This window comes from Carassius auratus, chromosome 13, assembly GCF_003368295.1.
Source record: "Carassius auratus strain Wakin chromosome 13, ASM336829v1, whole genome shotgun sequence".
Lineage (NCBI taxonomy): Eukaryota > Metazoa > Chordata > Actinopteri > Cypriniformes > Cyprinidae > Carassius > Carassius auratus.
Window position 1 is genome coordinate 26,038,360 of NC_039255.1, and position 25,657 is coordinate 26,064,016.

General features: G+C 40.2%; 1 pseudogene; it reads left to right on the forward strand.

The window, feature by feature from the left end:
• LOC113113134 (protein jagged-2-like) overlaps positions 1-25,614 on the forward strand; it is a 42,533-nt pseudogene extending 16,919 nt beyond the window's left edge.
• Positions 25,615-25,657: the final 43 nt, after the last annotated feature.

Below are 25,657 nucleotides of genomic sequence, written 5' to 3' on the forward strand. Positions count from 1 at the left end.
TGAGGATGAAATGAAAGCGTTAAAGCTGATGTGTTGTAATTTTAGTTGGAGGGAATTCATTGGGGCATGTCAAGGTTTTATTGGGTATGCATGGGGTTATTTTTGTTGTGGGCATTAAGTGTAAAAGTTGTCAGTGTTCACATAGGTACTGATATGGAGGGTTGGAGGTATGCATTGAGTTTGATATTTCTAACCGCACTAAGCAGGGGATCATCATTTTTTACAGAATTATTGAGATGATATCTTGCTTAACCAAGAATTGTTACCTGAGCTTCCAAAGCATTCCATACCTAGGAACCTCACTCAAATGTGTGTTTTAAGGCTCAAACGAGCACAATCTTGTGTCTTCCACACCTGCTTCAGTAGTTCATCCAAGTCCTACAAGATTTCCCAATAAATCTGAGCATCTGAAGGCCTTTATGGATTTTAGCTGCTGGGTAAAATGTGCTGAGGATCTTGAATATTGAGTCATACACATAAATTATAGATTTATAGAGTTATTGCCACATCAAATTTCATCTCAATAAATGAGAATGTCATGAAAAGGTTAATTTCAGTAATTCAACTCAAATTGTGTAACTCGTATATTAAACTACTTTAGCCTGTGTGCATTGAATTTATTTAAGTCTTTGGTTCTTGTAAGTGTGATGATTTTGTCTCGCATATAACAAAAACCCACCAATTCAACAAAACGCAACAAATTAGAATATGGTGACATGCCAATCAGCTAATCAACTCAATAACACCTGCAGAGGTTTCCTGAGGCAAAACGGTCTCTCAGTTTGGTTCACAAGGCTACACAATCATGGGGAAGACTGCTAATCTGACAGTTGTCCAGAAGACAATCATTGACACCCTTCACAAGGGTGGGTAAGCCACAAATATTCTTTGCCAAATAAGCTGGCTGTTCATAGAGTGCTGTATCCAAGCTTGTTAACAGAAAGTTGAGTGGAAGGAAAGAGTGTGGAAGAAAAAGTTGAACAACCAACCTAGATAATTTTTTCAAGCAAAATTGATTCGTGAATTTGAGTGAACTTCACAAGGAATGGACTGAGGCAGGGGTCAAGGGATACAGACGTGTCGAGGAATTTGGCTACAGTTGTCGTATTCCTCTTGTTAAGCCACTCCTGAACAACAGACAACATCAGAAATGTCTTACCTGTGCTAAGAACAAGAAACTAGACTGTTGCCCAGTGGTCCAAAGTCCTCTTTTCAGATGAGAGCAAGTTTTGTATTTCATTTGGAAACCAAGGTCCTAGAGTGAAGTGAAGTGACATTCAGCCAAGTATGGTGACCCATACTCAGAATTTGTGCTCTGCATTTAACCCATCCAAAGTGCACACACACACAGAGCAGTGAACACACACACACTGTAAACACACACCCGGAGCAGTGGGCAGCCATTTATGCTGCGACACCCGGGGAGCAGTTGGGGGTTCGATGCCTTGCTCAAGGGCACCTAAGTCATGGTATTGAGGGTGGAGAGAGCACTTTACAAGCCAAGCACCAAAATTGAGACCTTAATTAAAGCAAAAGGTGCCCCTACCAAGTATTGAGTACATGAACAGTACAAAATAACTTATGAACTATTCTAATTTGTTTAGATGGTGAATTGAATTGATTGAATACACAAGTTTCACAATTTGATTTGAAATATTGAAGTAAATGAACTTTTCTATGACATTCTAATTTATTGAGATGCACCTGTAGTCAGGAAGCATGATAATGTTCAAATGTTTGGTTAACTGTGGTTTGTAAGACAATTATTTTTAGTTCCTTCAGGCCCAAATGTGTTAAATGCATTTATATTTTTTCATACTTGAGTGAAAATCTCATCTGAAAATTAGAATTTGAGCTGTAATCCCCTAACCCTGGTTCCTGGGGGGCTTCAATCATGTAAGGATCTTGGGGAAACAACATTGACACCATAATTCTACACCTGTATCCTGTTTTTTCCCGCCGCCTTTGTCTGGCTTGAGGAATTGTCGGTAGGAAAGGGTCAGGCAGAGGAATTCGACGTGTGCAAAAGAAAGGTGAACGCTGGTAAAACAGGAGAGACCGAGGGGAAGCCTGGCTTTGATCTGCGGATGTGAGCTGTAGAATCACTGTATATCCCAGCGTCTGTAAAAATCCAAATGCAAACAGTCTCTCTCTCTCTGCCTGAAGTCATTACGTCCTGTTTTTCATTTTCATCTTTGCATGCAATTCAGCCCTAAACAGTGGTCCAGAGGATGCTTGTTTGACTCATTGCAGTGAGTCCAGCATCGTGTAGGCCTCTTCTCCATGAAGTTTGCTCATTAGGAGTACATTTAGCATGATTTTAGAGAAATGCAATGCAGGTGTCTGGTTTTGTTCAATCAGCGTTTGAGCTATACTGACCCTCAGACTGACTAAATTTGTGTGCGTGTGTGTGTGTGTTTTGTTTAGTTTGTTTGGTAGTACTTTATTTTGATCCTCCCGTTTGAACATACGTAACTTTGCACCTACATGTCAACTCATTCCGTGTTTCCACCGCTAGAACTTTACCCAGGAAGTAGATTGACTTTAGACTGGTACTCGCCAGTGTGTAACCACCACAGGAACCAGGATCTAAATAAATCAGAAAGTCCTTGCTCCCGAGGTAGTACTTTTTCATAGGCTCTCAACTCGGCTAGACCTTCTGACATTTGCCGCTGGCTCTGGTGTCTGTTTAGTGGTCCAACATGAAATATAATTAATTTTGGGTAAATCTGACAGGTTATCTTTTGGTCTTTATTCAGTTCATCTCTTAATATGTTAAAATGAAAATAAAAAGAGGCAATTAATATAGTATTTAGTTTCATTATAATGTAGGCTGTCTATATACACATTTCCCTGAACTACATTTCTGCGGCTATTAATATGTTTAAATGGAAATGAAAGGAGGTAGTGGTGTTTGATATCATATCTTGTTCTTTTTGTAAATAATGTACAGTTTGCATTGTTGACTTCTGTCGCCCCATCCGCGGGGACTAGAGTCGAACTCTCAAAGTCCGAACTACCGAGGGTGCAAGTCTGAAATTTGCGTACTTTGTATTGAGAAACACGTGCAGACCTATGTCACCAGACTATTTGCCTAATCTTCACGGTACTTTAGACCGTAGTGGAAATGCAGAAAGCAACAGGTCTGGGGGGAAAATAGTTCCTGGAAAAAAAAGTTCCTTGTACAATTGTTCTAGGTAATTTTGGTGGAAACGCAGCAAAATATCTGTTAAATCGTTATTGTGATGGTCTCCCAACAGATATTCTACTGACTATAAGTAACTTTGCAAGTACATGTCAACTTATTCTAACACTAACCCTACCAGTCTACTAATACTCTACTAACACATACTATGAGAGTATGACAAGTAGGTGCAACATTACTTAGTCAACAAATTGTGTTAAAAGGACTGTCAAAATAAAGTGTTCATTTGTGTTTTTGTTTGGGTTTTTTTTTTTTTTTTTTTTTATGCTATATTATAATCGCATGAAAGGAAACTCGCTTACACCATATTCTATTTAATTTTAAGTATAATTTAAATCTTTGACTATAAAAGCCTGTCATAAAGAAACACATTATTGCTTTAAAACTAATCTGTGGCTTGATTTCTACCACCCCGAATGTTATTGTAATTGTATTCAACAGCAGTGTCAGCAAAGAGTTTGAGATGAAATATGAGCTCTGTGAAGACAACTAAGAAATCAAGATAAATATCACTAGAGCACATCGTTTTTAATGTGCCTGAAATGCAGTCAGAATGTAATTTAATTAAATTATTGAAAATATTTGAACATATGATCAAGTTATTTATTTAGGATACAACCAAATCTTTGAAAATAGCTTTAGAGTTTAAAAATGACTCTAGAAGTTTTCACCAGACCATCTGTAAGCTCTAGGGACCATTGATTAGAAATGCTTGAAATTGACGAGCTCTCTTTGATGATCTGGAGAACTCTCAATGACTTGGCAGAGCTCTGTTTGAGACAGTGGCTTCATTTATCACACAAGCCCATAGTACAGAGGCGTGCCAGACATTAATGATCTTGTCATAGAGAGAGAAATCTGCCAAGGTCTGTCTGATGCGACTATCTGCAGTCTGTACTCATGCAAGGCTTGGCAACAAAAGCGTCAGTACATCCTCCTCTCTCCAATGCTGTTTGATACTACTTGTTTAGTATGCAGTGTGAATGCTCGGAGCTGCCGCACCTCTTTTCTTAAACCGGACACGTCTCCTTGTCTGTCTCTCAGAAACCCAAGGGCAAAAAATATGTCTCTCCCTCTTTCGCTGGGGCAAATAAAGTTTGGCAGTCTGTCAGAACGGTTCGTATGTGTACGTGTCCGTGGTAGGGCCAGCAGTCCGCAGGAAAAGTCCTGTAGCATTGTGTTTACTCTGCAGGAAGGGCTCTGGACTGCCCAGTGTTTAGACATTGGGCAGAACGGGCCAGCAAAAGCTCGCTCCATTGTTCTTTATCTGGAAGCGCCAGGGCTATTTCTGTTTTTGTTGCTTAATTCAGTCGACATTGTCAGGGGACGGAGAGGAAGGTATGTGTATGTTCGGCCCGCATGTGTGTTTGCTAGAGGAGAAAGACGCGGACGCACTCTGCACATCGGGACAGAGGAAATCACAGGCCCCCCGTTTCCACCATGATTGTTTGCCGTCTCTGATCCCACTGCGATAAAGATTGCTTTCTTTGCAGAGAGGCTGGGAAAGCTTTGGAAAATGGAGCTCTTGATGTGAATTCTAACCGCTCTCATTGTCGTGTTGAGGGTCTGTGTCCTGGTGGACAGTGTGCTTGATGATTAGGACTAGGGTGGGGATCCAGATCCTTCAAGGACAGTTGGGGCTAAGAGCTGAAAGTGGTCGGCTATGGAGACCACTGGCTTCCTCTGCCTGCCACTTTTGCCCAGATCTCCCTGGTAACAGCAGTCAAACTCGCACCCCTCCCTCTGGCCAGATATCAATGTTTTTATTAGAAGAACTAGATTTTGACTAGAACTCACTAGAAATTGAGTGATTTTAGGGCATTTCAGTGCTGTTGCTAGGGTGTTCTGGATGGTTGCTTAATGGTTACTGGTCCAACCCTAAGTCTGTAAAGTATTCTGGTCTTTCTGCCCATTTTATTGCCTGAAAATTACTGAAAATCAGAAGTCTGGTCACTTAGAAAAGCAATACCACACCTCTCCATGTCCATGACAAAACTCCCCACTTTAGTTAAAAAGGAGCTGTAATAATCAGTTAATAAAGTACGAATGATTGATTTTGAATGGTTAACTGAGAACTGATTGAAAACCCTTTGTTTCGTCAGTGGTGTCATTCATGTGTGAGTGTCTTTGTTGTGCAGTGATTTGTCTGAATGGATTTGTGAGGCAGGAAGTTGGCAGGGACAGGATAGTCCGAGTCACTCACTAGTAAATTTATGGCTTAAAATCAGAGTCTGTCCTGTCTCTTGTCTTACAGCTGGTCTACGCACCCATTTGTTATCACATTGTACTGGTTGTTAACTGACATGTGAATTAATGGAATGAGTAAGTTTTATTTTAGAAATTGTATTTCTTAATTTTTATATAATTGTTTTGTGTTCTTGAAGTTTTTATTATATGTAATTATTATATTGTTTATTTATTTTTTAGTTTTTTTTTTAGTTTTTTTGCACAAAATAGCAGACTAAAATGACACTCTAAATTAAGGCCTTAGCCCTTCCCCTTTCCCCTACCCCTCCGTCTCACGTGTTCACGTGAAGGGGTAGGCGTAGGGGTGTCTCGATTCTCTTTTGGTTGGAGGGGAAGGGGTAAGGGGAAGGGCCAGATAGCCCTTCAAACGAAGATTTTTCGGGGACCACACTTCAAACGAAGGGGTATGAATTATCTCACAAACATGGCTGCTACAGCGAACAAAAAGACGCATAAATGTAAGCTATTTTGGCATAAATATTTTATGCTAAATAATTTTGTTTTATGTTACATTCAGTTGTGAGTTCATGTTACTCAAAGAAATCTTTGCAGAAAATCGCTAATATTAACGTCATATCATTACAGACTGCATGAAAGTGCCACAGCATATGTCTGATCAGGGTGATAACTGCCGTAGACATTGATCGGGGCTAATCCATCCAATAATTAGAAATCACTAAACCATTTTCTCAAATATTGCCAATTCTAGAAAGAAAGAGAAAGGGAAATGGAAATTGCACATATTCGCGTTTGTGCATTTATCTTTTTAGAGTGAGTTTACTTAAAAACAGCGATTGTATCCTCTCGTCGCTGGAAAATATAATGTAGCAATTCAGTATTTAAACTGTATTTAATAAAAGTTGTGGGGCAGCGTTGATAAGTTTATTTTCTCATTGATGTGTGAGCTGTGCAATTTCCGATGTGTGTGTTTGTGTCAGTAAGCAGCTCATAAATACAGAACGATAATTAAAGGCTCTAATGTACACCAGCACATCAGTATATGTGTGTATTGTAAGAGCTAGACGTCGAATGATGGCGTGTGACGTCATGGTAGTGGTGTCCCAATCCTTAGGGGAATATTTTCTCCCCTACCCCTTGACACTCTGTTTCAAGGGACAAGGGGAAGGGGTAGGCGGAGGGGTAGGGGAAGGGGAAGTGGTATAAACTTAATTGTAGCCTAAATATAAAATCTAGTAATTACAGATCTTAAGTAATTAAATAGGCACTAGTTGGACTACAAGTTGTCCATCTCTGATAACCGTGTTTGTGCAAAATATAGTTTTTCATTTAAAGTATATAATTTATGTGTCTACTTCTTTTTTTTTTTCAGCCGGCGAGAAGAATTTGATCGAGCAACACATTCATGCCAGCATGGTGAATCCCGGAGACCACTGGCAGTCCATCCAGCATCCCGGCATCATTGCACACATTGAGTACCGCATCCGGGTCAGATGTGATGAGAACTACTATGGGAGTAAGTGCAACAAACAGTGCCGACCAAGAGACGACTACTTTGGCCATTACCGCTGCGATCCATCAGGAAATATTGTATGTCTAGACGGCTGGATGGGAGAGGACTGCCGGACAGGTAAATGATGTTGACCGTTTGTATTTTGTACTTACCTTTGCAGTGTAATGCTACGGCTAAAAACTTTTTTTTATATATTTTATTTTATTGTAATATTAGGCGAAATTTAAGTATGTGCTTTTGTATTTTTATTTGCCTTTATTTCAGTGTCACTTTAAGTACTTACGTAGTACTTTTAGTAGTTATTTCATTCACACTTTATTTTAAGTTCCAATTTTCACTATTAACAAACCATTAACTATGACTTTTGCCTCAATAAGCTCCTAATTTGCTACTTACTAATAGTTAGTACGGTAGTTGTTAAATTAAGGTATTGGGTAGGATTAGAAATCTAGAATATTGTCATGCATAATATGTGCTTTATTTGCCGTATTTTTCGGACTATAAGTCGCACCTGAGTATAAGTCGCATCAGTCCAAAAATACGTCATGGTGAGGAAAAAACATATATAAGTCGAACTAGACTATAAGTCGCATTCATTTAGAACCAAGAACCAAGAGAAAACATTACCGTTTACAGCCATGAGAGGGCGCTCTATGCTGCTTAGTGTAGACTACAGGAGCACTGAGCAGCATAGAGCGCCCTCTCACGGCTGGAGACGGTAATGTTTTCTCTTGATTCATTTCTCTCGGTTCATGTCAAATTAATTTTGATAAGTCGCACCTGACTATAAGTCGCAGGACCAGCCAAACTATGAAAAAAAAGTGCGACTTTATAGTCCGGAAAATACGGTAAGGACTAATACACAGCTAATGTCAATGATAGGCATGCTAATAAGCAACTAGTTAATAGTGAGAATCAGTTCCTATACTAAAGTGTTAGTGTTATTTCAGCTACTTTAAAGTTCGAAATTAACTTTAATATTTAGTTTTATGTCAGTTTTATTTCAGTTAACTATTTGTTTTGTCTTAGTTAACAATAACAATACTGCACTAAAATCTTTTTTTTTTTAGGGTAAAGTGTGTATCAAAATGTGCAGTAATGAAAAAAATTAGAGAAAATTAGATTTATTTTAAGATTACATTTGATGGTTTAATATTAATGATTTATCTGGCATCCTTAATATGTAGCCAAGTGTTATTAGCCATGTTGCCCTTCATGAAGGATGAACTAGGGCTGGCTAATGTCTTGAAGCGTATAAAAAGAAACCCTGTTAAATCTTGCCCTTTACCACCCTGTAAAGAGACCTGCTGCTATCAGTGTTTTCACAGGCCTGTGATCTTTGCTCCTTTGCCTGGAGGTGAGATTGTGTTGTAAACGACACCTCTACAGTCCTGGAGTCACACTTTCCATTAGCTCAATTAATCTGAGTGATACTGGGGGTTTTGATGTCTTTAACCGACCACTGCAGGCAACCTAAACTCCTCTGTATATACCCCACTAAAAAAAAGGCAGTAAATCACCAGCCACCATCCTAATGAGCAAGGGTACAAGTAGGTGGGCGTAACACAGGCAGAAAGGGGGAAGCATATATGTGTGTTCGGGCCATAAAGTTGTCTTCTGTCACAGCAGGCATTATGAATTTATCTTGTAGATTTTGTAAGGCAACACAAACAATGCTGACCTCTCCTCCCTCCTTCTCTCCCTCTCCTCTCCCAGCAATCTGCAAGCAGGGCTGTAATCTGATTCACGGAGGCTGTTCGGTGCCTGGAGAATGCGCGTAAGTGTTTGAGCATCATTTCATGCTCGGTTGGCCAGGCTAATCTTGCTCCTTAATTTCAGCAGAGCCATATGTGCTCATGCTGATAAGGTCTTTTCATTTGTTTACCTTTCCATTAATTAATTAGTGCAATGAAGCCATTGTTTGTGCAAGCTGTTTTTGTTTGATATGCATTTTTGATCACGCTGTACTTTTCTCTGGAGTGCCTTAAAGTTGTGATCGATTATGATTTGATGGGATGAAATGCATTAGGCATCACAATTATTGATGCACATGCTACGGTTTTAGTCAACACAAAAATGAAAATTGTCATCAATTGCTCCCCTTCTGTCGGCATGGGTTTCCAATAGAAGGATGAATGAAAGTCTCATGTGTCCAAAAGGGTGATTAATTAATGAAACTTTAATTTTGGGGGAAATATCCCTATCCTTCAGTATGTAATTCCTGTTACACTAAGCAATCTAATGTACAGTTTTCATCTGGCAGATGATATAACTGGCAAAAAATGGACTGAAGGAGAATTTTGAATCATAATCTAAGGGTTCTTCGTATTGCGATTTATAAACCACCCAAAACACTGTAGCAACCACATAGCAGTGCTGTTCAACACTTTCTGAAGACTTTAACCTCTCATAACACTCTAGCCATTCACATGGCCTGTTTTGCAAAGGCTCTACGTTTTCTTTATAGACTGTTAAAATCTAGTTCGAACTTTTGCCCAAAGCAGTGACCCAACATACCATTTGGACATTATCATCATATGATAATTCTGTCAAATGGTGGTATTTTGCCCTTACTGTCTCAGGAAATTCTGATGCTTCCTGTGTTGGAGCACAGCGTGAAATCCACCTCACCATCGCACATCGCATTCCCCTCTCTGTCTTTTCCTGTAGCTTAACTCTGCCTTTTTCCTTTATCACAGGAAAAGCTCTCAGTGTTTGGCATGAGGAAAGCTTTTTGCTCATGCCACCTTTAACCTCACTGTGTCTACGGGCAGCGAATGAGTAGATCCAGAGGTGTCTAAACCAGGACGTCACTCTAGACGATATGACATACTGAATTATTTTAACAACAAATCATTCAGACACTTAAGATTACTTAACATTACTATTACGGAGCACAAATACCTGCCCTCATTCTTCTGCCCTCCTTTACCTTCTCTAAGACCGGAGCATTTTCAGAAGGACATGAGTATTTTCTGCCTCAGGCATCAGAAAGGCCAAGAGTAGCCAAAAACATGCTTGAGGACATCATGTACCCAAGTTTCTTGATGGCCTGGAAGAACGAGTTTCTGGAACCGGGGCTAGGAAGCAGAGGCCAATATTTTATTTCAGAGTTAAAATATTTGGGAAGTTCTAAGTATTTGGGAAGCCTTACTCCCCTGCAGGATGTGGTGACTCGCTTCCCTGCCGTCACTAGCTTGAGACTGTAGTCTCCACCTTTTTCCTTCCAAGGACTGAGGTTGCCACAGACAATTACCTAGTAGATGTATTAGGGGGCTGCAAAAAATGTTGGGACATTTTTGCCAAAAGTGTAGTGTAGTGTAGTAGACTTTATTTTTCATATGTCCTAAGAACCAACTGATTAAAAGGAAATGTAAAAATCTAGCATTATTCAAAGTTTACCACAAAAATGAAAATTATCATTTTCTCGCCCTCATGTCTTCCCAAACTTACTTCTACAGAACACAAGAAAATATATTTTGAAGATTGTTTCAAACATTTTTGTCTACACAGTTAAAGTCCAATGTTTAGGTCAGCATTTTTTGGTAGACTACCCTTTTCAGTGCACTAATACTTTGTGGAGCCTTTACAAACCCATGCTGGGAAACAAATGTGAAAACAAATTGAAACACAAATGCACTTGCGATTTAAGTTTACGGTGTTTTTATGATAATAATGGACATGTCCTGACAGATAAAGTAAATGCAATGCAACTTTCTCTTTCTCGGCGTTAGTGAGCACGCTTAAGTTTGGGAGTGCTCGGCAGAGCTGAACGCCTCCATGCACAGGCAGGGTTCAGACCACCCCCCCCCCCCACACACTCTGCTGCCTACATGCTCTTTCATACAATACTAGTACGGTTGTTACTGGGCAGCATGAGGTTGTGTGTGCTCTGGTGTAAGTAATCCAGCCTCTGACCTGCCCCTTGGGCACAGCTCTGGGGGGCTATTTCAGAGAACACACTGGAGATGTTAAAAGTGGATTTGGATCAAGGCCTCCATGCAGAGAATGTGCCAGGTGTGTATGCAGTGGCCAAATCCACTTCACCCACCTTCTCGAAGAGCACATTTGCCTTATTTAGATAGTATACACCATTGCTTTTCACCTTAAATGCTTTTGGAGTTGTTGTGAGCTGGGCATTGTGGTCCTAATTTGTATGTTTTAATTGATGCATTGATCTCACCTTTAGATAAATGTAAATGTAAAATGCAAATGCATGTAATACTAGCATACTAAAATGATAAAAGAAGTATAATTATACTTTTTAAATTTGGTAACATTTAGTGTCATTAACAACAATTCGATGCAAAACAATTCATTTTATAGAATTTATAAATCTTGGGTAGTATTAATTTCTACAAGTTAATATTAATAATATTCATATTATTTCAATGTTAAATATTATCACTTTTGATGTTCAAAATGATATTCAGTATGGTACCACCACAGTACTTATTTGTAAGGCTGGTAAGGGTTAGGTCTGTGCCGTTTCTCTCTCTTCAAGACACTGAGGTGGAGATATGCAGACAGCGTCTCTCCACTTGGCAGCTGGAGTTAGGCCATGGAGGAGAGCTGTCTTAAAATAGCCTGCTCAGAAATGACAAGACAGCTGGGTGAGGGGTGTGGTGGTGGATGGAGAGAGCGCACCACTGGCCTTGGAATAGCGGAGTGCTGCTATAAACCAATGATTAGTTAACCCCTGTCCAGCATTTCCCTCTGCACCCCCAGGCTGCGACCATACCGCCCAAAGGGGGGAGTGCGTGTCTGCACGGTCATGAAAGTTTTCTTAACCTTTGTCGCAAGGAATGTTGCCTTTATATAAGATTAGGTATCAGCGCAGCGATGTGCAGCTGTATGTTTGTTCCTGTCCGTCATTAAGATGGTGTTTCGGTCCCTTAGGTGTTAACACCCTTATGTGGTTTTCAGGTGCAACTACGGCTGGCAGGGCCAGTTCTGTGACGAGTGTCTGCCGTACCCCGGCTGCTTGCACGGGACCTGTGTCATGCCCTGGCAGTGCACTTGCGAGAAGAACTGGGGCGGCCTCCTCTGCAATAAAGGTAAGGGTCCTAAATGCGCTGAAACTGAAGGTTTGACCTAGTTAGTTTTCAAAAAATCGAGGTCAACCTGGAATTGACCCAAAAAATTGTCAGCAGTAGATCAGAATGAATACATTAAGCCTGTGAACATCCAGCCGTGGAGGTGCCAGGGCAACAAATTAATATCGTGGTGTTAAATAGAATTACAGCATCTTACACTGAGCTGGTTTGTTGGCTGCAATGTTAGCACAGGCTGTGCATCATGTGACAACGCACGTACAAACACACACTCTGGATATTATGGTTGTGATTGGAGTGGCGCTCGGATATCTGATCTGTTGGTCAGTGTGCATCCTGGAAGGTGGTTAGGAATGAGAAGAAGCTGAGAGGTGCCTACAGTTCTCTTTATTTATTTACCAGCTTTTATGTGCACAGCCTCGCCTTACAAGGCCTGCTTGGAGCCCAGCAATAGTTTCTGCCAACTGTTTTCATTTAAAGAGCAAATGTTTGCAGGCTAAAAAAAATAAAAATCAGAATATAGTGTTAGTATTTCTTTCCCCGTGGAAGTACCCCAGATAATTTTTTTTTAATGTGGCTTTACAGATCTGAACTACTGCGGCACGCACCATCCCTGTGTCAACGGCGGGACCTGCATGAACTCTGAACCAGATGAATATAACTGTGCCTGTCCCGAAGGGTACTCGGGCAAGAACTGTGAAATAGGTAAGAGATGAATGGAGGATTTAGTAATAATAATAATAAAAAAAGAGCATGGAGCAATTAATTAGGTGATGTTGTACAAATGGATGGATGAATAGGAAAAACTATGGATGTATGGATAAATTAATAAAAAAAGATGGAAATATGGATGGATAAATATAAAAAATGATGAGCGGATGGATGGGTGGATGAATACGAAAAAGATGGATGGATCAAAATTAGATGAAAAATTCTATGAATGGATAGAGCAACAAATCATAAAGTAATGGCATTTTATCAGTGTCTTTTCTGTCTGTATTTATGATGCACTGTTGTGTTTTGCAGCTGAACATGCATGTGTTTCCAACCCCTGTGCGAACGGAGGCACGTGTCATGAAGTCCCGAGCGGGTTTGAGTGCCAGTGTCCCCCAGGCTGGGAGGGACCCACTTGTGCTAAAGGTGCGTAAACCTTCCGTGCACCTTCCCATCTGTCTTTTTCCAGGCTCAGTCTGTTCCGTCTGGAGACCTAGTTACAGACCTAGACTAGAGCACAGACACCCGTCCCCTCCCCAACATGTGTCCAGATGCTGTTGCCAGTGTGCTGCTTGGCTGCTTGTCATGCTGGGATATGTCAGGTGCATGGCAGGGGAAGCTGGTCTTGAATTTTGGCAGCACAGCAGGGTCCCATTGCATGGCGAGCATAGCCTGAGCTCCTACGGGTCCCGGATTAGAGTCTGGTGATACCCATCACTGAGACAGGGGGGATTTGCATAATCTGTCTTCACTTTGAACCAGCATTTGGCTTTACAAATTGAGATCACAGTGTGTCATGCATGGGCTGCCCTTCCTTTTCCACCCCTCCTGTTCCACAAAGCATCCCACTTTAGCACCACAGAGCTCGTATTTGATTGGTTGCAAATGTGTTTCTCACCTCCTGGAGGCCCAGTGTTTGAATTTTTGGTATTTCTCACACTCTTCATCGCTCGCTCCACATCCTACCTACTCGGTCTCATCCACCACATATGGGGCTGTGTTTCTATCGTCATAGCAACAGCAGGGTCCCCTGCTGGAATTTGGACATCCCCCCCTCCCCCCAACCATTTCACCCATATCGGTTTTCCCCCCACGTCTTCCCTGTTCACTTGCCTGTCTGACCCTTTTACACACCCTGCGCCACCCCATTGATCCACAATATATGTATAAGACTAAAGGGAGGAGAAAGGAGGGAGGAATTTCTCTTGTTTTTGTTTCCTCCTATTTTCTTCCAAATTTCAAATAGCTCCTGCTCCGTACTTTGTGTCCCTATTAAAACTGTAACGATTTGTGCTCTAATAGCAGCTAATCTGGCGACCAGGATTATATCGAACTCTAATCGTGTTACTGTCTTGCATAAAGAAAAGCCTTTGCTCTTTCTGATGAACACCATGACTCTCTCTCCTGCCCTTTCTCCATAGCCACCATTATATTATATTATATTATATTATATTATATTTAGGGCTTTCAATCAATGATTTTATTTTATCTAATTAATCACACCTTTTTCTGTGATTTAATTGATTAATCACACACGCCATGAAATTAAGTATAGACCATTTATCTTGTTTCAAATGTTTATTTTTTCATTATTTGCTATATCCAGCAAAGTAAACCAAAAGATTAAAGGGTCTCAAAAATCTTTATTTTCTGCAAGCTTTTTAAAGATAAATTTTGTCTTTCCAAAAAAGGACACTTAGAAACTTCAAAAGCACACCAGAGAAGCAAGTGATATAAGGAGCCCATATAAGCACATATGAAAGAAAAAAAGTGCAGCACACAGCAACATAAACATGACAAATCAAAAAATGCATGTTTACTGTTACATTATTATACTGGCCTTTTTTTTATGACTGGACATGTGTGAAGCCATTAGGAATCCATATACTTGCACTCGTGTGACTGTACATTATTTGAATTGTTTATTATTGCACCAAACTGGGACCTAACTTTCTGACACATGAACCAATTCATCATCTAAATTGTTCACATTTATTGTTTTCGGAGTGCATGCTATGCATTTTGCTTTATGACGGATTTTCATTTAAAATTGTGCAAAATCTAAACAATAAAGCAGATATGTTGACACGTTTCCATTGCACTGTGTACATCATAATGGCTTGCCCTACTTTGTATAATTTTTTATCAATATAACTGATTCGTTCTCTAGAAATGTATCTGCAGTGTGTGTGTGTGTGTGTGTGGTGGGCGGTGAATAGCCTGCACACACATGCTGGGTGTAAAATTGGCTAGTTTGAATGTTTATATGCATGAAACTGAAAACATCCCATAATATTTAATAGCTTTTTTTTAATGCAAACGGTCTCTCAGCGTGTCATTTTAAAGCACAATTTCAGGTGTGTGTTTCATATCTGCAGAATGAAACATGATTTTGTGTTGATTTTGCAGACATGGATGAATGTGCCTCCAGCCCGTGTGCACAAGGCGGAACATGTGTCGACCTGGAAAATGGCTTCGAGTGTGTCTGCCCTCCTCAGTGGGTTGGGAAGACCTGTCAAATCGGTAAGATTGAGAACCTCCTGCTTTGCAGTCGTGTTTTGAACTGCAGCATTTGAGTTTTTAATTTACACTGTTTAATGGACCTTCCACTCATATCATATTATTCATTTTGCATTGCCATTTGTTGAAAAATATGAACCATTATGCATCCGAATGGTTGAATATGGTGCGTTAGATTTAAATTGCATGCACTTGACAAGCCTGCATGTGTTTTAGACAAAGCAAGAATTGAAACAACTGATTTGATTAGACTGCATGAAGAACTTGTAATAGTGGCAACCTGATCCTTGTTGACTGTAAGACACCCATATATGTATATGTATATGTAACAAGGAGGGCCAGCCTTAGACCTGGATCCAAGACTAGATCAGATGGCATTGCAGGCGCCACAGGAGTTTCCATCATCCTTTTGCTCACAATAGTGTGTAGCCCTCATCAGGGGAAGTGATGAATGTGAAAGGAAGTGGATTGTGACCTGTAAACAAGCATGGGGTGGGAACAGGAGTCGGGCTGCTCCTCTTACGCATCGAACCTTAGCCTCCAGCTTGGGTTTCACTCACAAGAGCCAGGCCTGAGCATGATGGGGAGTCGTGTTTCCTGGAGGACAGGTGTGCAGGGGAGCAAAGCGCACCTCACTAGGGGCCCCTGATAAATATTTAAACACCTAATAAGCGCTAGTTTTTTTTCATGGCAAAGTCAAAAGAGTCATAGCTCCCTGAAATGGCTGGTCACCTGCTGTAGGCTAATAGAGGAGAGATGAGCAGAAGGAGGGGTGATTTTTAGTGGAACCTTCATGTATATTGCAAAAAAATATTTTTTTCTTGTTTTGTTTTGGGTTTTTTTTTTTTCAGTAAATTTTTTAAAACTTCATTAAAATAAGATCTGTTTAAGAAGAACATTTAAGAAAATAATTATTTTGTATATTTTCTATTTATGTTAATATTATATTATATTATATTATATTATATTATATTATATTATATTATATTATATTATAATAGGGACATTTAAAATACATCTTTTGAATACAAGTCTTAATATCGTAAGGAAAATTATGATGTTTTACAGATGTTTAGAAATTTTTTCTCATAGAACAAGACAAATAAACTGATAAAGGTTGTTTTTGTTGTGTTTTTCTGTTCTTTTCTTTTTTCTTTTTTTGGCTGTGTAATGGTAATTGATCAGGAAGTCAAGCAGACTGGCATCCTTGGGACTGTTAGAGTTTCAAGCCAGCAGCCTGTTCAATGGGCTTAATGGTGGTGGGGTTACACAACGAGATCTCAGATTTCTCTGCCCCTCTCCTGCTACTCTACACTTCCCATCTCCTTCTCTTCAATCTCCCAATCTACCAACTGTCTACAAAATCTCCCAACTCTCTCTTTCCCTCACTTTCACAGATGCAAATGAATGTATGGGGAAGCCTTGTGTAAATGCTCACTCTTGCAAAAACATGATTGGTGGATATCACTGTGACTGCTTTCAAGGATGGGCTGGACAGAACTGTGACATCAGTCAGTATCTCCTCATGCTCCTCTCCTCTCCTTTACTCCATCTTTAACAGCATACACTATAGTTGCGATCAGGGTTTTCTCTTTGGACACTTGATATTCTGCTGGGCTCTCCACACTGTATATTTTGTCTTGGGATACAGCTACTGTTGCATGCTGGGTTATTGGTTGTGCCTCACGTTTGTGTTGATTGTACTAATATTTCCATCTTCAGCACACTCACCAAGCTCATCTAATTTAGAGTTAATTGCACGTCTTCCGCTGCCCCTAACCGCTGTGCTGATTTCTTCCACTTAGCCATTGATTAATTGCTTCATTTACTTTGCCCATGACTGCAGATCTCAATGGCTGCCATGGACAGTGCCAGAATGGAGCAACATGCAAGGTATAGCCTTTACTTGGTTAACTATAGAGTATCAATTAAATGTGTTATTTATATTAAGTGTCATTGTATTTGTGTCTGTGCAGGAGCTGGTTCATGGAGGTTACCACTGTCAGTGTCCTCCAGGTTTTGTGGGCTTACACTGTGAAGTCTCGAGGAACAAATGTGCCAGTGGTCCTTGTCAAAACGGCGGCCGCTGCCATGTTATTCTGGACAGCTTTGTTTGTGAATGCCCAACAAACTATGCAGGGATGCTCTGTGAGGTGAGAATCTTTACTGTTTATAGCATTAAAGACATTGCCATAGTGCAAAACTGCTTTTTACAATGAACTTTTTTTGTCAGTATTTTTCAGCATGATAGCATGATTCGTTTTGTGTTTGGTTTTGCTTTGCTTTGTGGTGCCTAGATGTTTTAATTTTTGTTTGGTTTTATGCCATATGTTTTTTATTATGCGTTGTTGTTTTATGCACAAATATTTTCATTTTGTTTTTGTGTGTTGTATTTATTTAGTTTTGTGGTGCCTAGATGTTTTTGTTGTGTGCCCAGATGTATTTTTTTTTTTTTTAATGCCCAGATGTTTTTTATTGTATTGTTTATTGTTTTGTTTGGTTTTGTTTGTGCTCTAATTAAATTTTTTGCCTTTGCCTTTTTCCGTTTTATTTTTTTATTATTATTTTTTTTTATTTATTTATTTTTTTTAACAAATAGTAGGTCAAGCAGACATGAAATTACAATTCAGGTTTAGTCAGAATGCATCTGTTAGTTTGTAAACATTTAATGTAAACATTGGGGCTCATTTTTGATTAATCGATGACATTTAGTACTACAGATGGTCACTTTTCCATTCATGCTTTGCTCACAATCTCGTTCGGCATGGCTAAATTGGTCGGCACCCCTGCTGTTGCATGTATGCATGTTTAAAGCCTTGATGTAAGGCAGATCAAGCTTGTTATTCTGCCACAGGTGCGCCAGGGTAACAAGAGTAGGGTTTGGGTGGAGGGCTGGAGTATTTATTTTTCTTCATATGACCATTATTACTGGTCTGGAGCCAGTTTAAGTCTAGTGGCAGGCTAAAGATGGACTTCCATAGAGGTGCTGGAAGCTGGTCCTGAGCCAGTCTCATTTTACTGTGTAGACTAAAAATAAATTGTAGTGAATGAGGCAACTCTTCTCTTGCCCTCCTGGCTGCCTGCCCACAATCAGCCCGGGAAAGAGAAGGCCTTGATTTTCACGTTATATTCATGCCTGGCGTGCCATGAGCTCAGATTAAACCATACCGTCTGCAGTCTCTTGGAGAAGTGAGACTATACTAGGGAACTTTTGATCTGGTGGAGCTGTTTTCAGTGCAGGTGCACATGAGGCTACATATAAAGCTTTGGTACAATATTGACATCTAATATGCCCTTATATGGGATCAGATTTGTTTAAAGAACCTAAATCAACTAAGTCATTATAAAAAATCTGTGACATACTACTTCTAGACGCAGTAAAATTCTCAAACAACTGTATAAAATCTTCTGAGATCTGTTTTAGTTTAGATCTGAGATCTAGTACGCTTCAGATGCACATTTTAAAATTATATGTTGACCGGTTTTGACTACCAACATACCACTGTATAAAACACATCCAACTTGGTTTTCTTCTTCGTATCTAGTACAGATGCTTGATTATCTCTTACATGTGTCCGCTCTAGCAGTTTAATGTATCTTGATAAAGTCTGATTTGAAGACGGTCCGTTTACATAACTGACTGTGAATACGTTTGCAGGCGTTCAGCTCCAGTATATACATAATATACATATACATATATACATGCCATGTATATCCCTAATAAATAAATTGAGCAGTCTTAGAGCTCGGGAGAAAAGGGATATAGTATGAACTAACACCTTAAATGGCAGCTGGTATAATGTGTACGTTGTTTACATTTCAACAAAGGTTCGTCTCCCTGGAAGCCATTTGTAAAAAAAAAAAAAAATATGGGAAGTTGGAATATTGAAGGGGTCAAAGCTGCAGAAACTTACAACAATACACGTGATTGGAACAGGTGTTTGTAGTGAGTTTCTATTTTATTTTTATGTTTTCGAAAATAATTATCTTATGCTAACCAAAGTCAGCATTTATTTGATCAAAAATACAGTAAAACATTAATATTGTGAAGTGTTCATTTAAAATAACTTTATTTTAAGTGTTCACTAAAAAATATTATTGTATTTGTATTTGTCAATTTAAATTGGTTATATAAAAAATAAATTAATAATAATAATAATACCTTTTGGCCCATAGATAATTTGACACAGCATACTTAAAATGTGTAAAATATGTATATTTATTTTTGTGTATAATATAATGTGTGTGTTTAAATAGTTTTAGTATTCATAGTAATTATTATTGATTTACTAATTTTATAATTAAGCTCATATGAAATAATTAGATGGCATGTTTGAAAATCCATTGGTCATAACAGAGCCATTTAAAGAATTTTTTGTTACAATTTATATAAAATTATGTAGCGTTTATATTTAATATGTTAACATATTAAAAGAATATACTAAGAGTTATGAGTTTCTGTGTGAACGATTGCATTAATTTCTAAGAATATTTACCAGAACAAGGTCAAGTCAAGGTAGAAGTAGAACTAGATGTGCAAAAGTGTTTCACGTCCTAGTTAAATATGTTCTGTAAGAGCGGAAGGAAGTCTAAATTTAGCTGCACAGTTTGTTGTGATTGGTCTTTCGTGTGAGTGTAATGGTGCTGTCTCCTTTAGCTGTAGGCTTATGGAAGCCGTCTACAGCTTAGCTGACTGTTTTATCACTATGGTTTAAGAAGACCGGTCTAACTCAAGATCCCGGTCTCATTTGAAGGTGGAGAGTTTGTCTCACCCAAACACCTGTGAACCGAACCCCTGTCAGAACAAGGCGTGGTGCTACAGCCTGCCGGGTGACTTCTACTGCGCCTGTCCCTGAAGACTACGAGGGCAAGACCTGTGAAAATCGCAAGGACCACTGCAGGACAACCCCTTGCCAAGGTACTGCCCTTCCTGTTCTGCTGCTGACCGAGATGAAATAGTTAAAGATGACCTATTTCTGTACTATAGTGCACAATAGTCCAGCTTAGCAGCCATCTGATCTTTATTCTCACTTGTCTTGTTCTCTCATTTCCAGTCATTGACAGCTGTACGATTGCTGTGGCGAGTAACAGCTCAGATGGGGGTGTGAGACACATCAACTCTAATGTGTGTGGTCCTCGTGGCCGCTGTATCAGCCAGCCGGGCGGCAACTTCACCTGCACCTGTGACCCGCGGCTTTACAGGAACATACTGCCACGAGAGTGAGTCATCTTTACTGTTTAACCATTTTTTCCTTTTTTAATCATATTCATCTGATGCCTGTTCATTCTTGTTTGTTTGCTTTCCAGTTATTTTAGTTTATCCTTATAAAAAAGATGGGTTATTGACATTACATTTGAAGCAATTTTAGCAGATTCTTGTGCTGTATAACAATTTTAAGCCAAACTTTTCCAATTTTTTACAACTAGCATCCCCCATCGAAATTGAAAATTAAGACAAAATGTTCTGTAATTTTTATTGGTAGTCATAATTGATTTAATAATTGTATTCCTTAGTTGCCATAGTATATTTGAAAACATATTTGTCATAATTGGCCACAAACCCAACTAAGCTAAAAAAAAAAAAAAAAAAAAGAAAAAAAATCCACCTGACCATCTGTATAAAGTTCACATGATCGATCTGGTTTATGTGGTTTTTAAACCCCATTGTCTATGTATATTTTGTTAAAAAATGTTGACGTTCATGGAGGTTTTTTAAATCGACTATCCAGATGTAAACGACTGCGTGAGTAATCCGTGTCGAAACGGAGGCACCTGCATCGACGGGATCAGCTCTTTCCAGTGCTTCTGTCCGGACGGCTGGGAAGGAGACCTCTGCGACCTCAGTGAGTATCCATCTTCATCTTCCTCATCATCTTGATCCTGTTTACATTCAGTATCTTACCTTCTTTCACTTGTGTTTCTGCACTCAGATGTGAACGAGTGCAGTCGGACTCCCTGTAAGAATGGCGGCCACTGTGTGGATCTGGTCAATGACTTCTACTGTGAATGTGCCAATGGCTGGAAAGGAAAGACCTGTCATTCACGTGAGTTACCTCTCTGTGTTTTATTATCCTCTTTTCCTATTATGTAGTTTAACTGCATATGTCAACTGACTTTAAATATTTGAAACCATGTCTTTAGGTGAAAGTCAGTGTGATGCCACCACATGCAGTAATGGAGGGACCTGCTATGACCACGGAGACACTTTCCGCTGCGCCTGCCCTCCTGGATGGGGAGGAAGTACATGCAATACAGGTGAGTAGACCTCTGTGAAAGTCCAGTTTTCATACTCTCATTATTCACAGTTGGGTTTCTTAGACATTTTGAACCAAAAACATAAGCTCAAACTCCCATAACTTACATGAAGCATTATAAATTATACAATCAGATCAGTCCCTCTCATCACTCTCAGTCAGTTTTGCAATCCTGCATTCTCAAAGCTCATTATACACACTGTATAGTCCGTTTTTTATTGTATTGTGGCTGCTGATTTAATTTATATTATATATATGGGGGCAGTCATGGCCTAATGGATAGAGGGTTAGACTTGTAACACGAAGGTTGCAGGTGCTCTTCCTCCACCTTCAATACCACGACTGAGGTGAGACCTTTGAGCAAGACACCGCAACCCCAACTTCACTTCACTTCCACTTTTTCACTTTCACTTATATAAATGGTCTTTCACTTGGTAACAGTTTATTTTAAGGTGTCCTTGTTACAATAACAATGAATTATGCATAATTACATGCAAGTAACCTTAGGTCCTTCAAAGTATCTTGGAGAGGTGAGGTGTCCAAGTCACAGCATCTAACTACTGAGATGCCTCAGGGCTCCGTTCTTGGACCACTTCTCTTTCTCTGTCTCCATGGCATCATTAGGTTCTGTCATTCAGAAACATGGCTTTTCATACCACTGCAATGCCTGGATGACACTCAACTCTACCTCTCATTCCATCCCGATGACCTGACGGTAGCTATTCGCATCTCAGCTTGTCTAACAAACATTTCTTGCTGGATGATGAACCATCACCTTCAACTCAACCTTGCCAAGAAAGAACTGCTTCCAAAAGATTCCAGCAAACCCATCGTTTCATCACATTTTCACCATCCAGTTAGGCACATCAGCCATAACAGCTAGAAGCCTTGGAGTTATGATTGATGATCAGCTGACTTTCTCAGACCACATTGCTAAAAACTATCCGATCCTGCAGATTTTGCTTTATTCAACATTGAGAAGATCAGGTTCTTTCTTTCGGAACATTCTGTAAAACTCCTTGTTCAAGCTCTTGTTTCTGTCGAGGCTTGACTATTGCAATGCTCTCTTGGCAGGTCTTTCCAACTAGTTCTATAAACCCTTACAATTAATCCAGAATGCGGCAGCAAGACAAATTTTTAATGAGCCAAAAAGAATACACGTCACACCTCTGTTTATTAATTTGCAACTGGCTACCAATAGCTGCCTCGCATAAAATTCAAAGCATTGATGTTTGCCTACAAAACTACCACTGGCTCGGCACCCATTTACCTAAATTTGTTACTTCAGACTTATGTGCCGTCTAGAAGCTTGCGTTATGCAAGTGAACGTCGCTTGATTGTGCCGTCCCAAAGAAGCACAAAGTCTCTTTTACAGACTTTAAAATTAAATGTTCCCTCCTGGTGGAATGACCTCCCAACCTCAATCCGAGCAGCTGAGTCCTTAGCCATCTTCAAAACCCATCTCTTTACATCTTTATTTGACCCTCTAACTTTAACACTCACTATTCTAATTCTTTTTTTTTTTTAAATCGAACTACCTTTCTAATCTTTTGTATTCTATTTTCTTTTAATTTAGTTAAAATTTTTTAACTTTAATTTTTCATTCTATCTTTTTATTTTATTATATTATTTAAAAGCCCATGCTACGTGTACTGTGTTAACCTAACTGAGACTTGTTACAGCACTTATATATCATTGATCTTTTTGTTGTTTTTGATTGCTTCCACTGTCCTCATTTGTAAGTCGCTTTGGATAAAAGCGTCTGCTAAATGAAATAAATGTAAATGTAAGGAACCCTAAGCCAAACCCTAATCCTAGTTTGTTTAGTAACATATCCTGACAGTTTCTTCAGACCCCCTAGCTTTTGGCCCCTGGAAGACCACTAATTTATTACAGACTAGTCTACAGAATCACTTGCTAACTTGCTGTAACTTTTCCATTTCGTCTTTCTACTTCAGCAAAGAACAGTACTTGTGCGTCCAGCCCCTGCCTGAATGGAGGAACATGCGTGGGTGGTGGTGACACGTTCACCTGCATCTGTAAAGATGGCTGGGAGGGGGCCCACCTGTGCTCAGAGTGAGTGAATTCCGCCATTCATAATTTAGCTGCCAGTGCATGTCTGCATACCACTGAAAGCAAACATCAAAATCCACAAAAGTGTTAAATTAACATATGATAGATGCGCAAATGTCTCGTATTGACTCCCTCTTCCTCTCTTTTGATTCCTCGCAGACATCAACGACTGCAACCCTCACCCCTGGTAAGAAGACCTATGTGGCTCTGCAATTGTCCCCCATTCTTATTTACTCTATTCTGCCCCGGGACACTGGTAGATCTGTTGTGCCCCCTGTTTGGGGCGACCCTCCTTTCCCTGTACAACATAGACGGCTAGGAAAACCCTTCTAATGTGGCTTTCTGCCCTATTCCACCCTGTTGTTCCTGCCCGCTAACCCCTATTCTCTGTGAGCGGATGCACCAAGGGGAAGGGTTCGAGGGGGGATGCTGGTTGTAAAGACTGGAGAAGATGTCCCTAAATCACCCCTAAATCCGACAGCTCAGGAGACCCTGGGCTGGTTTTAATGGGGACCACAATGGAGCTGATCGCCGTAAAAGAGCACCCCCAGCAGTGAAGGGAGGAGGGGAAGGACAGGGCTTTTTTTCTCCCAGCCTGCTCTGTCCTCCTGCCTTTTTTCATCGCTGACCTGGGAGCAAGGGATTTGGGAGGTGGGGCGGGAGTAGGGGGTGGGGATCCCAGCAAGGAGCCACTGTGGGGATTTGCATCTGAAAGGTCCCACATCCCTCTTCGTCCATCTCTCTTTCACTCTACTCTTCCCCCTTCTTCCACTTCTATGCATGTATATTTGAAGTATTATGTCAATCACTGGGGCGAAGGTGTCTCTTTGGCCTGATAACCTCATTGTCCTTGCGTCTCCTTGCAGCTACAATGGAGGAATCTGCGTGGACGGGTGAACTGGTTCCGCTGTGAATGCGCCCCTGGATTCGCGTGGACCAGACTGTCGAATCAGTGAGTATCTCGAGGAGGGAAAGAATAGGGATGTATAGAAAGGGGGTTGTTGGTGGATTACCAAGCATCCCGTGGCCCTTTGACCTCCTCAGGGGTCAAAGGTTAGCCATGGATCACAAACAGACAGAGGAGATAAATTATTCAACCAGTGAAAAAATTCCTCTCCTTGTGTCTCTTGTGTCCATTCATGGCTCTGACTTACTTTTTAAGGATTCCATGCATTTCCCCGGCCTCATTTTCTGTGGTGCAGCCATGGGAACGCCATCAATCCTGACACTTTATGTATTGATTTCAAATCACAGTTTAAGCTTTTCCCTGGTCAGTAGGCGTACTGATGCTGATGCATGTTCTCTTTCTGCTTCACCAGACATTGATGAGTGCCAGTCGTCGCCCTGTGCATACGGTGCCACCTGTGTGGATGAGATCAATGGCTTCCGATGTGTTTGCCCACTCGGTCGCACCGGATCTCAATGCCAAGAGTGTAAGAGTTATCGTTTAATCATTAAGACAGTCAATCTCTTTTTAACTCTCAGCTTGCTGATATTGAGAATTGGAACTTGAAGACCCTATAAAATCATGTGCTTTACTTAGTGAGAGCCTCAAAAATTTCTGAATGGTTTATTTACTTCACAGCCATGAGCATTATTTCTACATGTTAGTCGGAAGCAGGTGAGACATTCTGTCTCTAGAGAGCATTTGATTGGACAACAATCACTCTAGTGCAGGATAAGTCTTTTTTTCTGGAAAATAAACACTGTATATGTTATCATATGGTAATTTGCCACACTAGCATATAGATGAGCTAAAAGCGAATAGATGTGGATCAAAAGCCTCTAAACAGGAATTCTGGTTCCTAAGGAGTGAACAACATGAAAGGCAGACGACATCGTTTGTAGGAGCATTGGCCTGGCATCATGTGACTTAAATCATTCCAGACAGGAAGGGGATCTGCTCCTAAATTAGAATTGGCCCCAGTCTTACGGTGTTTGTGTTTGTGTTGTGCCGCAGTCATTGGCATTGGGAAGACGTGTCACTATTCTGGACTTCAGTTCCCGCATGGCAGCCGTTGGGAGGAAGAATGCAACACTTGTCAATGTGTCAATGGCAAAGTGGAGTGTACCAAGGTAAGTGTCTGAATGTCAAAGCATGCCAAAAACAAGTCTTTTT